This window comes from Callithrix jacchus, chromosome 7 (assembly GCF_049354715.1).
Source record: "Callithrix jacchus isolate 240 chromosome 7, calJac240_pri, whole genome shotgun sequence".
NCBI classification, from domain to species: Eukaryota; Metazoa; Chordata; class Mammalia; order Primates; family Cebidae; genus Callithrix; species Callithrix jacchus.
The window spans coordinates 104,732,198-104,747,491 of record NC_133508.1 but is presented as its reverse complement, the minus strand read 5'-3'; positions in this window follow the sequence as shown (position 1 = coordinate 104,747,491).

The following is a 15,294-nucleotide window of genomic DNA, read 5'->3' as shown; positions in this document are numbered from 1 at the left end:
AACCTTCTCATTTCAGTAACTTCAGTTCTCTTAACTGGGTTGCTCATATTTCCCAGACTATATTCTTCCTACTGACAGATGTAGATGGTAAAGCCCTGGCAGTGGCTTTCTACAACTAAGTCGTGTGGGGTGAGGGCCTCAGCATTCCGTTTGAACAAGTCTCCTGTACTTATTAAGGAGGCCCCATCCTCACCTGTACCTGGTGTCTCCTGATCCAGGAACCCTGTATTCTGCTTTCTCTGGAAAATAAACCTCCAATCCTATTTAGGGAAGGAAGCAACAGTCACCCAAGTCATGGAGCAGTCCTGGATGAGGGAAGGAACCTGGGGACTGTCAACAAATCCTCCCTATATTAATAGCTGCTTAATGGCTGGGCGCGGTGGCTCACGCCTATAATCCCAGCACTTTGGGAGGTCAAGACGGGTGGATCACGAGGTCAAGAGATCGAGACCATCCTGGTCAACATGGTGAAACCCTGTCTCTACTAAAAATACAAAAAATAAGCTGGGCATGGTGGCACGTGCCTGTAGTCCCAGCTACTCAGGAGGCTGAGGCAGGAGAATTGCCTGAACCCAGGAGGCGGACGTTGTGGTGAGCCGAGATCGCGCCATTGCACTCCAGCCTGGGTAACAAGAGCGAAACTCCGTCCAAAAAAAAAAAAAAATAGCTGCTTAACGCTGTTTCTGAAGACTCCAGCTACCACAAATTCCTGAGCCTTTTCAAGATTCTTTGGTGAACATAAACTTGGTTCTCAGCATTTTTCATTGACAGCTTAGGATTCTGTTTTGCTGACTCTGGTGAGAGGTTTGCCACTCATTCATTTATGTTCTCCTCTCTTGCTTCCCTGGTTTCATGAGTCCACAGAAAATACACACACACACACACACACACACAAACACACACACGATACTTTTAGTTAGGTTCTTGAAGACAGCTAAAAATAAAATACATATGCTCAATATGACATCTTTGGCCATTCACAGTGGCTCACACCTGTAATCCCAGCACTTTGGGAGGCCGAGGCCGGCGGATCACCTGAGGTCGGGAGTTAGAGTCCAGCCTGACCAACATGGTGAAACCTTGTCCCTACTAAAAATATAAAACTAGCTGGGTGTGGTGGCACATGCCTATAATCCCAGCTACTTGGGAGGCTGAGGCAGGAGAATCACTGGAACCCAGCAGGCAGAGGTTACGGTGAGCGGAAATCGCAACATTGCACTCCAGTCTGGCAACAAGCATGAAACTCTCTCAAAAAAAAAAACAATTTACTTGCAAATCCCCACCCCCTTTTTATTCTTTAATTTAAAGAATAAAATTTATCCCTCCTACCCTTTTTATTCTTTAATTTAAAAATATCACAGAAGAGTGCATAAAATACAAGCTTAACGAGAAGTTACAAAACAAATGCTCATATGACCAAGAAACAGAACATTCCAGCACTCAAGGAGCCTTGGGGAGCCCCACTCTCACCTCAAGCTTCATCGCCAACTGGGTAATCACCATCCTGACTTTTGAATGCTTTTTATTTATTTTTCACTTTCCAGTAGTCGTCTTATAACATAAAATTGAGCTTTGCCTGCTTTTGAACTTCATTTAACAGGAAATCCCCTGTTGTATTCTTATGCGTCTTCTCTCCCCTTGAACGGGACATTTGTGAGGTGCATCCATGTTGCCTGTTCTTTGCAGCCTCGTGTCCCATTATGAATGCACAGCAGTTTCACTTTTCTATCTTGTTTTTGATGGACATGGGATTGTTTACAGTTTAGGTCTTGTCTTAGTTCAAGCTGCTATAACAAAACACCATAGACTGGATTGCTTCAGCATCGGACCTTTATTTCTAACCGTTCTGGAGGCTGGGGAGTCCAAAATCAAGGTGCTAGTCAGAATCCTTCAATCCAGAACGGGCCTCTTATCCTGTGCACATATATACAAATTTCTCTAGCTATAAACGTAAAACCAAAACTACCGTATAATAAGATATGTGAATCTCCAACTTACCTAAAAACTCCCAAGCTGTTTTCCAAAATTGGCTGCCTCATTGCATAATTGAAGAGTTTGTTAGGTCATGATCTCAAGTGTTCTATGCAAATGGAAACCTCTCAAATGCAAAGTGAATTGGCACCTTTTTTTTAAAAAAAAACAGGGTGGGTTCTGCTACCCAGGCTGGAGTGCAATGGCATGATCATAGTTCACCACCATCTTGAATTCCTGGGCTCAAGTAATCTTCCTATCTCAGCCTCTTAAGGAGCTGGGACCACATGTACCCACCACCGTGCGCAGCTTATTTTTTGTAGAGACAGTGTCTCGTCATCTTACCGAGGCTTGTCTCTAACTCCTGGGCTCAAGCGATCCTCCCAGCTTTAGCCTCCGAAAGTGCTGGGATTAGGAGTAAGCCACCACGCCTGACCTGAATTGGTAACTCTTTTGTGGGGGCTGTGTTGATTTGTTATCCCACAGGCAGTTTTCAGAATTGTCCCCATTGTTTCATATTTTGCTACTCTTGGAATTTTCAGACTTTTTAATTTCGGTGAATCTGATGGGTATGTAATTGTGTTACCTTGCGGTCTTAAGAAACACTTCTGGTTACAAGTAAGGTTGAACATATCTTCATATGTTTCTTGGCCTAGTGAATAATTTTCTCCCCTTTTTAACATTGTTTTGCGATTATGTCTTAGTTTCTGTAATCTCAACTGGGCAGATAAGATCTTACATATTTAATACAGCGTGTCACCCCAGTAAAGATCAGAGAAAAAAAGTTTACTGTTTCTAGGCCTATGTTAAATTCTGAATAATGCCAGCTTATCATAGTATAGAATTCTTTTTCCGCAGTTGACAGCACCACTAAAATTTTTATATTTACCTATAAAAGTACCACTAACTTCATTCCTTAACCCATAGAATCTGAATTCTTCATTAACTTTCTTAATGTGTTTTCTAAAAAGTTTTCACACATTTTCTGTAATCGAATTGTCTCTCATACTGTTCATTGCTTTTGACTGCTCCATAACATTTGACCCTTTATGTCTCCTCTCTTCTTTAAATAAACTCTCTTCCCTCTTAGTACCCATGATTTTTCTTAGTTTTCCTCCTGATTGCCTGGAGAAACAAACATTCTCTGTCTTTTTCCCTGGTTCTGCTCTCTGACATCCAATCAATATTGGTATTTTCCAGTTCTCCATCTTTAGATCCTGTAATAAATAACATTTGGGGTATTTTCCTGGCCCACAGGCCAGCTCCTAGTCCCTCTTCCTGGGAATATCCTCCTCCTTCGCCCACATCCATGAGAATGAGCCTTTGACAGGTTGTGTTGGTGCTGCCTTCCTGGCCTTAGCAGACTGACCCCGGTGGACAACTGACAAAGATAGGCCAGCCAGATTCTTGCTCCCTAAAATTAGGAACTAAGACCCAACAGCCACATTCTAGCAAGTAGGCTAAGGGGTGAAGCTGTCAGAGAGAGAACAAAACAAAGCATACAAGCGTAGAGAAGCAGAGACAGGAGACAGTGAGAATCCCTGGCACAATGTTTCAGTTGCCTGGTTGTAGACCCTTTTAATGGCCCATGACATTCCCAGCCTTGGCCTCCAAAAGCAGTCACAGCACCATCCTCATTCACGTTTCCCCATTGTGTTCAGGTTCACTCAACATGGGACTGCTACTTGCAATTTAAGTCCCGACTGACCTCTTCTCTTCTCTCAGTATCCCTGAATGATTTTACTCACATGAGAGCTTATTCCAGAACTCTAACCTACTCAGTTAAAGGATGCCATTGCTTTGCATTTCTTAAGAAGAGAACTCAACAGTTCACGGAAAATCCCAGCTAATGCTCCTGGCTGGACGTTGCCTTATCTCATCCTCGGACTTGAGGCTTTTCTGCCATGGCTTTCTGACCAAGAAATCACCAGCTCTGTCTTTCCTCTTTGGACCTGCCATCCTCCTCCCGCTTGGTAAGCTTAGTTTAGTGCCCCAAGATGATGCTTCTTATATGGAATTCTCTCTCTCTCTCTTTTTTTTTTTTTGACAGAGTCTTGCTCTGTCACCCAGGCTGGAGTGCAATGGCGTGATCTCGGCTCACTGCAACCTCCGCCTCCTGGGTTCAAGCTATTATCCTACCTCAGCCTCTCAAGTAGCTGGGACTAAAGGTGCACATCCCCACACCCTGCCAATTTTTGTATTTTTAGTAGAGACAGGGTTTCACCATGTGGGTCAGGCTGGTCTCTAACTCCCGACCTCAGGAGATCTGCCTGCCTTAGCCTCCCAAAGTGCTGGAATTACAGGCGTGAGCCACCACATCTAGCCCATACAGAATTTTCTCTAAGTCTGGCTAGTTTGACAGTACCTGCCTCAGCAAGAACAGCCATGTTGTCAGCTCTTACTAGCTGTTCATTCATATTGACACCTGTCAGCACATGTTACCAGAACTTAGTTCCTTAACCCTTCTTAGGACAAAGCCCACTCTAGAAATAGCAGACACATGGCAAAGCTGCCATTTCCCTCTATTCCAATGACAGAAATGTTAATAAATTGATCATATCACCCTTTCTTACTGATGCTGGACAAGACAGCGTCTCAGAATCTTTCTTAACACAGTTTTTCTGCACCAAAAAAGTATCAATCAGAATTGAGTCCTGTTAGTGTGGGAGAATGATGACATTACTGGAAAGGAAGAGACATTTAGAGAACTATTGGGGTAGATGTCTTGAATTCCACTTTTAGCACATAAAATTGAGAAAGTACAATTTTCTTTTCTTTCTTTCTTTTTGTTTTCTTGAGAAGGCGTCTCACTCTGTTGCCCAGGCTGGAATGTAGTGGTGCAATCTCGGCTCACTGCAACCTCCACCTCCTGGGTTCAAGCCATTCTCCTGCCTCAGCCTCCCAAGTACCTGGGATTACAGGCATGTGTCACCACACCCGGCTAATTTTTGTGTGTCTTTAGTAGAGATGGGGTTTCACCATACTGACCAGGCTGGTCTCGAACTCCTGACCTCGTGATCCACCCACCTCGGCCTCACAAAGTGCTGGGATTACAGGCATGAGCCACACCGGCCCTTCTTTTTTCTTTCTTTCCTTTTTTTTTTTTTTGGAGAGAGAGTGTCTTGCTCTGTTGTCTAGGCTAGCACAGTCATGGCTCACTAATCCTCAACCTTCTGAGCTCAAGTGATCCTTCTCAGACTCCTGAATAGCTGCGACTACAGGTGCATGCCACCATACATGGCTAACTTTTTGTACAGACAGCGTTTTGCCATGTTGCCCAGCTGGTCTTGAACTACTTGGCACAAGCAATCCGCCCACCTCAGCCTCCTAAAGTACTGGGATTACAGGTATGAGCCACCATGCCCAGCAGAGAAGGCCTAATTTTCAAACGCAGCCACTTTATACGCAGCTGGAACACCAAGACTGAAAAGGAATGGGGCTACAGGCCGACACCTCCCTTCCCACATTGAGATCTTTCTACAGACCAGGCTTGCTTCTTTCAGCTGTCTTCAACCCCGGTCAACGGTCTCTGTGTCTCTGCAGGAACGATTGTTCTTTGTATAATATAGTTGTTAAAAACACAAGTATTAGAGCCAGGCTTCCTGGGTTTGAATTCCAACTCTAACATTTACCAAATGTAGGATTTCAGGCAATTTACTTAGCACCCCAACCCCTTGTACCTCAATTTCTTCATTTGCAAACTGGGATAGTAATTATCTGTATCTCACCGGGTTGTGGTGAGGATTAAATGAGTTCATATGTGTGAAGGCTTAGAACAGTTCTCAGTAAAGGTCAGTCACTATTATTATCTCACAAAGAGACTATAATATAAGCTTCTTGAAGTTCAGTTGGTGTTCTTCTTCCCTTCCTGACACAGAGATGGTTCTGAATAATAATGAACAGCACAGGCTTTGCAGTCCCAGAGGTCAAATCTCAAATCAGTGTTCTATTCAGTAGCTGGGTGAGCATAAGTGTCCTCCTTGTAAAACTGAGATAATAATACCTACTTCAGAGAACTGCTTATTGAATGAGATACTGTATGTAAATCTCCAGGGACACAGCAAACCTTCAAAACTGAAAACTCTTATTGTCTGGGCTAGGTATAGTGTTGTGACTGTGGAGTCAGACTGCTTGGTTTTGAATTCTGGTTCTGCCACACAGTTGCTCTGTGATCTTGCCAAGTTACTTAAGTTCCTTGGGCCTCAGTTTTTTCCTCTGTAAAGTGGGAATGATGGTAATAGGGTTGTGGTGTGGCTCAAATAAGAAAATGCATATATTGGCCCAGTGCTTGAGCCCATGCCAGCTTCTTACGGTTTGCTTTATAAATTGATGAAGTGTAGAGATGGCGTTTAAAAATGCACTTGCTAAGACCCATAACGAGATTTAGACTCAACGAGACAGAAAATTAATAAGGATATCCAGGACTTCAACTCAGATCCGGAACAAGTAAACTCAATAAATATTTATAGAGTTCTCCATTTTAAATACACAAAATATTGATCGGCCATTATTAATACCCATTTTTAGAATGAAGCAATATTCCTGTTCTCTCTCCCTCTTTTTCTTCCTCTTTCTTCCTCTCCTTCTCTCCTTCTTTTACTTTTCAACATCCTAGTTCCTCACCTCTACTCAATACATTCTTCTGAACACCTGATTCCTTGTGATTCTCCCGTCCCAGTGAAACCTCCAAAAATAAAAAAATTTAAAAAAAATCTGGGCCAGGCAGAGTGGTTCATAAAAATATAAATAAATAAAATAAAATAAATTGCACTTGCTAAAGAACAGAATCCATGAGCTCCATGATTGCAAAGACTCGCCCTGAAGTCAGATTCTTATGGAGCCAAACCCTGAAAGCAAGGATAGCTCTGAAAGGCAGTAGCCAGGGAACTAAGACCCTCCTCTGGGTAAGACGTGGGGACAATTAGCACATAGAATCATTGGCTGCTAGAGGCAGAAGGATCTTTGTGGATAGGTCATTGTGGGTTGTTTCCTCCTTAATAATTGAAACCCAGAGAGGTCAGGGGACCCCACGCTAGCTGTGGACTGAGCCGGAACCAAGATTCAGGTCAGTTTAGTGGTTTCCTCACTGCGGCACGCTGCTTCCCCATTCCGCAGCCCTATCCTGTGAAAAGAAGCTTGTAGATGCTGCCTATCGCCTGCTCCAAGGCGCCAGGCGAACTCAAACTCCCGCTGCGCTGCAAGTTCAGCTAGAGCGGTAGATTCAGGCAAGAATGGTGTGATGTCCACTCTCGGCCTATAGAGGGCGCTCTGAGCACAGGCCAGGGAGCTCGAACCTGGAACGCGCCACGGCTGCCGGGCCTCCAGGGCTTGCCGCAGCAGCTAGTGAGGATAGCTGGCTGATCGCTTTTGGCGGAAAGCCTTCAGCCTTTAATTCCATCCAGCAGGTGAGTGCGCTTGTGCACGTAGTTCTCAGCCCTGCTGACTTTCGCCTGTGAATTGGGAACGGTTGCATCTGCCTTGCCTATTGTAGGATTTTAAAAGACTGACCTTTTGACTAAAGTTCCTTTTGACTAAAGGAATTCATTCCAAATAAATAAACAGACACATGCCTAAAAATTTGTGTCCAACAGTAGGTATCACACTTTTTGGTCTCATGACTCTTTCATACTCTTAAAAAAGTTATTATTGAGGATCCCAAAGAGCTATTACTTATATGGATTATAGCTATCAATATTTACTATATTAGAAATTAATACTGAGAAATGCGTAAAACATATACCCAGTTTAAAATAGCAACAATGTCATCAAATATTAGCAAAATAGTATTTTTGCAAAAACTTGTTTTCCAAAACCCCAAAAATATGCCTCTTTTACAAATCCCTTTAATGTCTGGCTTAATAGAAAAGACCTGAATTTTCCTTTTGCATTGCATCTCTACCGATTTCACAAGTCATGTGACCTCTGAAAACCTCCTCTGTGCACTCTGAGAGAATGAGAGTAAAAAACAGTTTAATTTTGAGAATTCCCTGAAAGTATTTCAAGGACACCACTCAGGCCATACTTGGAGAACTGCTGTGTACGAGAACCTCTGTCTAGGCTAGGCATGGTGGCTCACAACTCTAATCCCAGCACTTTGGAAGACCTAGACAGGAGGATCCCTTGAGCCCAGGGGGGTTGAGGCTGCGGTGAGCCATGATCATACCACTGCATTTCAGCCTGGGAGACAGAGCAAGACTCTCTCAACAACAACAAGAAGCTTTCAACCAGTGGCTCACACCTGTAATCCTAGCACTTTGGGAGGCTGAGGGTGGATCACTTGAGATCAGGAGTTTAAGACCAGCCTGGCCAACATGGTAAAACCCTCTCTCTACTAAAAATACAAAAATTAGCTGGGCATGGTGGTAGGTGCCTGTAATCCCAGCTACCTGGAAAAATGAGGCAGGAGAATGCTTGAACCTGGGAGGCAGAGATTGCAGTAAGCCAAGACCATGCTACTGCATTCCAGCCTGGGCAACAGAGCAAGACTCTGTCGAAAGAAAGAAAGAAAGAGAAAGAAAAGAAAGAAAGAAAGAAAGAAAGAAAGAAAGAAAGAAAGAAAGAAAGAAAGAAAGAAAGAAAGAAAGAGAAAGAAAGAAGAAAGGAAAGAAAGAAAGAAAAAGAAAAAAGAAAAGAAAGAGAGAAAGAGGAAGGAAGGAAGGAAGGAAGGAAAGAAGGAAGGAAGGAAGGAAATTAATTTTATTTTAGTGTGATTTTTTGTTTTCTTTTTGTAAATTCCAAAGTGCTGGGATTACAGGTGCCCAGCCATCTTAGTGTAATTTATAGCAGGGAGACTCTCTTGTTCCTTCTTATTGCCACCAACCTACTTCAGATTTGTATTACATTGGGCAGGCTTCAGCAAAAGCTTCAGAACTGGTTTCCCACCACCTCCAACTGTGAAGATATTATAAATTTTATAAAATATAGCATGATTAAGTCACTGCCCACCTCAAAACCCTCAAACGACTCTTCAGTTCCTGGTCAACGAGGCTCACATGCCTGAAAGTTAGGCTCCATGATCTGATCGCAGGCAAAAATTCCAGGCCTCACTTACACTCAGCCCCATTGGTGGGCCTGATGGGCCTGATGGGTTTGTTTTCACTTGTCCCTTCACTTGCAGCAGTCTCTGTCCCATCTCCTCCCATTCTCCTTTTGCTTTCAGACTCACACTCCTTGCTGGAGATTTTTTTTTTTTTTTTTTTTTGAAAAGAGTCTTGCTCTGTTGCCCAGGTTAGAGTGTAATGGTGTGATCTTGGCTCACTGCAACATCCACCTCCTGGATGCAAGTGATTCTTCGGCCTCAACCTCCTGTGTAGCTGGGAGTACAGATGTGCACCACCACACCTGGCTAAGTTTTGTATATTTAGTAGAGACGGGATTTAATCATGTTGGCTGGGCTGGTCTCAAACTCCTGACCTCAGATGATACACCCACTTTAGCCCTCCAAAGTGTTGGGATTACAAGTGTGAGCTACCACGCCCAGCCTGGCGATCTTTTACAAGCTTCTCAAACGTGGTTTGCCCTCTTACACAAAACCTGATGTGTAAGATGTGGTGCTTTTCATCCAGATGTTGCCAGATAGGTCCCCCCAAAAGTTGCTTTGTCAGTTTCCTATTCTCACTGTAACAAAATGCCACAAACTTAATGGCTTTACAATACAGATTAATCTTATAGTTCCGGAGTCAGAAGATGGACATGGTTCTTGGGGGCTACAGTCCAGGTGTTGGCAGAGTTATATTTCTTATGGAAGCTCTAGGGGAGAATCAATTTCCTTGCATTTTCCAGCTTCTAGAGGCCTCCAGCATTTCTTAGCATGTGGCCCCTTCTTCCATCTTCAAAACACATCACTCTGACCTCTGCTTCTCTTCCATCCTCACCTCTCTCTCTCTCTTTCTCTCTCTGACTCAACTGCCTTCCTCTTATAAGGACCCCTGTGATTACACTGGACCCACCTTACTAATCCAGGGCAATCTCCCCATCTCAAGGTCCTCAACTTAATTACATCTTCAAAGTCCATTTGCTATGTAATATATTCAGAGGCTCCAGGAATTAGAATGTGGACATTGGGTGGGGAACAGGGTGGGGGGACATTATTCAGTCTAACACAGTCATTAATGCCAAAAGATGAAAGTCAAAACCCACTGCCATGAATTATACAAGTCAGACATATGTCCCTGCTTGGAGATAATATTCATCCAAGTGCTTTGAAGATTAAATGAGATAATCTGCATGAAGCACAATGACAGCTGCACAGTGATCACTTGCCAAGTCCCTGTGACTATTATTGTTGGCCATTATTATGGCATTTACCACCAGGTGACTTAGAGTCCTTTTCACAGCACGCGTCATATCTCATAACTAGATCTTTATTTTGGGTGATTGTTTACGTGATGATTTTTAAATTGACTTTAAATTATGTAAACATTATCTTAATACATTCATTGAAAATGAAAAAATGAAGAAGACAAATTCCTGTCCTCAAGATTAAGGTTATGTGGGTGAAACATATATGCTTTTATTAGGAACTAAGATAAAATTCTTTGTAAGGAGCACAGAAAAAAATGTTTTTATCTCTTAAAAAGGGTGGGAAAATATACTGTTAAAAAATTAATTCTTCTTCCAAAAAAATTTGTTTAACCCATCTCTCTCATATAAAGAACTCCATATGAATGGATAAGGACTGTTTTATATACCATCAAATTCCCAGAACCCAGCCCAATAGCAAATACATACATAGTTAACACTCAATACATATTTGTGAAATTAATGAATTAAATCTAACTTTAGGCCAGGCATGGTGGCTCACACCTATAATCTCAGCACGTTTGGAGACCAAGGTGGGCAGATCACTTGAGGCCAGAAGTTCGAGACCAGCCTGGCCAAGATGGTGAAACCCCATCTCTACTAAAAATACAAAAATTAGCCTGGCCTGGTGGCACACACCTGTAATCCCAGCTACTCAGGAGGCTGAGGCAGGAGAATCTCTTGCTCCCAGGAGATGGAGATTGCGGTGAGCTGAGATCGTGCCACTGTACTCCAGCCTGAGTGACAGAACGAGACTCTGTCTCAAAATAATAATAACAAAGTCTAACTTAAAAACACCTCTCTTGTTTCCCCATTGCCTTCAGAATGAAGTCCAAGTTCTTTACTTGGCAGGAAAAACAAGTTTTTGCAAGATCCAGTCCCAACTTGCTTCAAATTTCACTTCCCACCACTCCCAACCAGCCTCATACCCTGGTTGAGGCTGGACAGCTCCCCCCACCACAATGCCCTGGACAGCTCCCCCCACCACAACACCCTGGTTTTCTGGATAAAGGGACCTACCAGATCTTCCACAGCACCAGGAGCTTCTACCCACCCTTGCCTGAAAGCCCACCATATTGGAATAGCCTGTCCATCTGACAATTCCTTCCCATCTGCAACAGCCTATAAGATCTTTAAGGGCAGACACTAGGTCTTACTTCCTGTTACATTCCAAGAGCCTGGCAGGTGTGTGGACAAAGCAGGTACTCAGTTACTGTCAGCTGAATGCCCGCCTCTGCCTCCATCTCTATGATGTAAACTCCTTGGGTGCAGAAACTCTTATTTATCTTCATCTCCTCAGACTCCAGCAGGGTGCCTGACAGGAAATTAGTGGGCACTCAACAAATGTTTGCCGAGTGGACTGGTCTTTTCACAAAATGCCCTGCCTACATTAACAATAAATCACAGATTGTGTGCTGGTCACTATGTGCCAGTCACCATTGGTAGGCTCTAGTAGGGATTAAAATACAAGACAAGCCTGGGCGCGGTGGCTCACGCCTGTAATCCTAACACTTTGGGAGGCCGAGATGGGTGGATCACCTGAGGTCAGGAGTTCAAGACCAGCCTGGCCATCTCGGTGAAACCCCATCTTAAAAAAAAAAAACACTGTCCTTCCCTGCAGTGCTTACAGGAACACACAGCAAGCAATACTCAATGTAAGTGTTTATTGATGGATTCCAAAAATGCTTCTCTCTTTTTTTGAGACAGGGTCTAGCTTTGATGTCCAGGCTGAAGTGCAGTGGTGCGATTTCGGCTTACTGCAACCTCCACCTCTGGGGCTCAAGCCATCCTCCCACCTCAGCCTCTTAAGCAGCTGGGACTACAGGCACATGCCACCACGCCTGGCTATTTTTTGTAGAGACAAGATTTTACCATGTTCCCCAGACTGGTCTCAAACTCCTGGGTTCAAGCAATCCTTCTGCTTTGGTCCCCCGAAATTGCTGGGATTATAGGCATGAGCCACTGCACCCACCTTACAAATGTTTCTCAATGGATTCCATGGGTTACTCTTCTTGCCAAGAAGTCTGTCTCAGCAAGAGAGAGGCCAAAGTCTAATCCTAAAATAGCCACTGTTCCCTCTATTCTATCAGGTCTTAAATAGCTCCAACCCTTCTATCTGTAATTCTATACCTGACCATACCCTTGCATATATAACAACAGCCTCCAGTAGAGCCCGCTCAGCAGACTAACCGACTCTAATGCCCAACGTCATCCCGTCTAGTTTCCCACCTTACTGGCACTTTCCCTGGGCTCTCAGAGGGCATCCCTTGCCCCACTCCTCCTATCTCACTTGGCAGTCCCCAGAGGCCCAGAACAACAGTCCTATCTTGTGAAACAGATCAAGGTCATGGCTCCAGTGGCAGAAGAAAGGACGGTTAGTGGCAGGAAATAGGTGTGAACAGAACAGTCACCAGGGCACCCAGACACCCCCAGTGAAATCGCAAGTGCAGCTTTATTTCCTGTGTTATGGAGAGAGGGGGGGAAAAAAAGGTGTCAGCCTCCTATTAGGGAGAGTAATTACATCCTTTACAGCTGTGTACCTAATTAGTTTCTTTTCAACCATCCTCATCATGAGAAAACACATTAAATAATTGGAGAGAAGAGGAGATAAGAAAGAGAATGAACATTTGAGAAGAGACTACTATGAGTCAGGCAAGCCCTGTACTGGGTGTCTTTCTGTATGTTAGTTCTCTAACCCTCCCCAAAACAAACATACAATCCAAAGACCACATAGTAGTTGCTATTTTATCAGCAGCATTTCCCAGGGCTTCAGAAAGTTTTAAGTCATTACATAGCTGGTAGGCAGCATTGCCACTATTTGAACCCAGTTCCTACAAAACCCATGGTTTTTATACTACACAGTTTTCCATTACTGAGCAGTTGCTATATGACAGGCACTTTCAAATGATATTCCACAGAATCTTCCCCACTGCCTACAGGAAGTGATTTCATACAACTTTTTTTTTTTTAGACAGTCTCTCTCTGTCACCCAGTCTAGAGGGCTGTGGTGCAATCTCTGCTTACTGCAAAGTCACCTCAAACTGCCTTCCCATTACATATAGTATATGCCTTCGCTGTCCATATACTATATGTAATACACCCCTCATGGAGTTTTCATGGGGATTAACTAAAGTAACGTAGTTGGATAATGGTGGCTGCCTTCCCAGTTCAAGCGATTCTCCTGTCTCAGGCTCCTGAGTAGTTGGGACTATAGATGCAGGCCACCATGCCTCGCTAATTTTTGTATTTTTAGTAGAGATGGAGTTTCACCATGTTGGCCAGGCTGGTCTCAAATGCCTGACCTCAGGTAATCTGCCCAACTCAGCCTCCCAAAGTGCTGAGATTACAGGCGTGAGCCACTGCACCTGGCCCAAACAACCATTTTATAAGTGAGGAAACCGAGGCTCAGAAAGGATACTACCTTTTCCAAGTCCATATTTACAAAGCTGAAGATTTCACCTCGAAATTTTGAAAAAAACTTACAAGATAAGAAAAATACCTCTAGCTATGTTAAGCTGTAAAAGATGACAGCATATTGCATGTTTGTAAAATCGATGGAAGGGCTGGAGGAATGGGCTCTCGGCTGGGACCCTAGGGATGGCACCAGAACAACACCCAGACCACCTGGCCAAGCTGGTATCCTAACTGCTGACTCCAGGCTCCTTCTACCTTAACCATGATCCAGCATCAGGTAGCTGCCATTGTCAGTGCTGGTTCTGTATTGGCCAGGCCTACACTAGCAACACAGGTGACTGGGTGACTTCACCTTCATTGCCATTTAACTTGACTCTAACTTTGAATCTTCTGCAAATACATCTGGGTTCTGATCATACCTAGAAACAGTAAAGGAGGCTGAGAAAGGTGGATTTTACCTTTCTAGCCTCTGCAGTTCAGGAAGGCACCAGGAGGAAGGAAGGAGAGATGCTAAGCGAGTCATTGTACCGTATCTGTTGTAGTCCACATTCCCACAAGGCATCCATCTGCTGGAGCTGAGAAGCCCTCTTCAGAAGCCAAGGATCAAGTCTTCCAACTCTCATTAACACTTTGTATATTGTTAATCTGTTGCTTCTGTCTGCCAGACAATATCCCATTGTGTGAATGTACCACGTTTTACCCATCCATTCTGCCAGCGATGGAAACCCAAACTGTTCTTTGGGCCTCCTGGGAATTTGCCTAAATCATATGCTTGGACTCTATGGCATTTTGAGGTTGTATCACCTGAATTCAGCTGCATCCACTGTAGAATGAAGACAATAACAGTAATAAGCAACATGTGTGAAGCAGTTACCAAAATTCAGGCTCTCTTTTAAATACTGTCCATATACTATATGTAATATACTCCTCATGGAGTTATCATGGGGATTAACTAAAGTAACGTAGTTGGATAATGGTGGCTGCCTGACTCTGGATTGTGATTAAGGTCGGAGGAGTCTGGAGTCAGCAGTTGGGATGCCATTTTGGCCAGCCGATCTGGGTGTGTTCTGGTGCCATTTGTCGGGACCCAGCTTAGAGCCCACTCCTCCAGCCTTTCCATCAATTTTTTATAAACATGCAATATCCTGTCATCTTTTATAGCTTACGTAGCTAGAGCTTATTTATTTTTAATTTTTTTTTTCTTCTTTTTTTTTTTGGAGACAGAGTCTCACTCTGTCACCCAGGCTAGAGTGTAGTGGCACAATCTTGGCTCACTGCAACCTCCACCTCCCGGTTCAAGTGATTCTCATGCCTCAGCCTCCTGAAAAACTGGGATTACGGGCATGCGCTACCATGGCCAGCTGATTTTTGCATTTTTAGTAGAGACAGGGTTACACCGTGTTGGTCAGGCTGGTTTCAAACTCTTAGCTTCAAGCCATCCACCTGCCTCAGCCTCCCAAAGTGTTGGGATTACAGGCGTGAGCCACCACACCCAACCTAGAGCTGTTTTTCTTACCTTGCAATTGTTTTCAAAATTTCAATGTGAAATCTTCTGATTCATAAATAATGGACTTGGGCATAGTGGTGGTCAATAAGTAACATCATTAT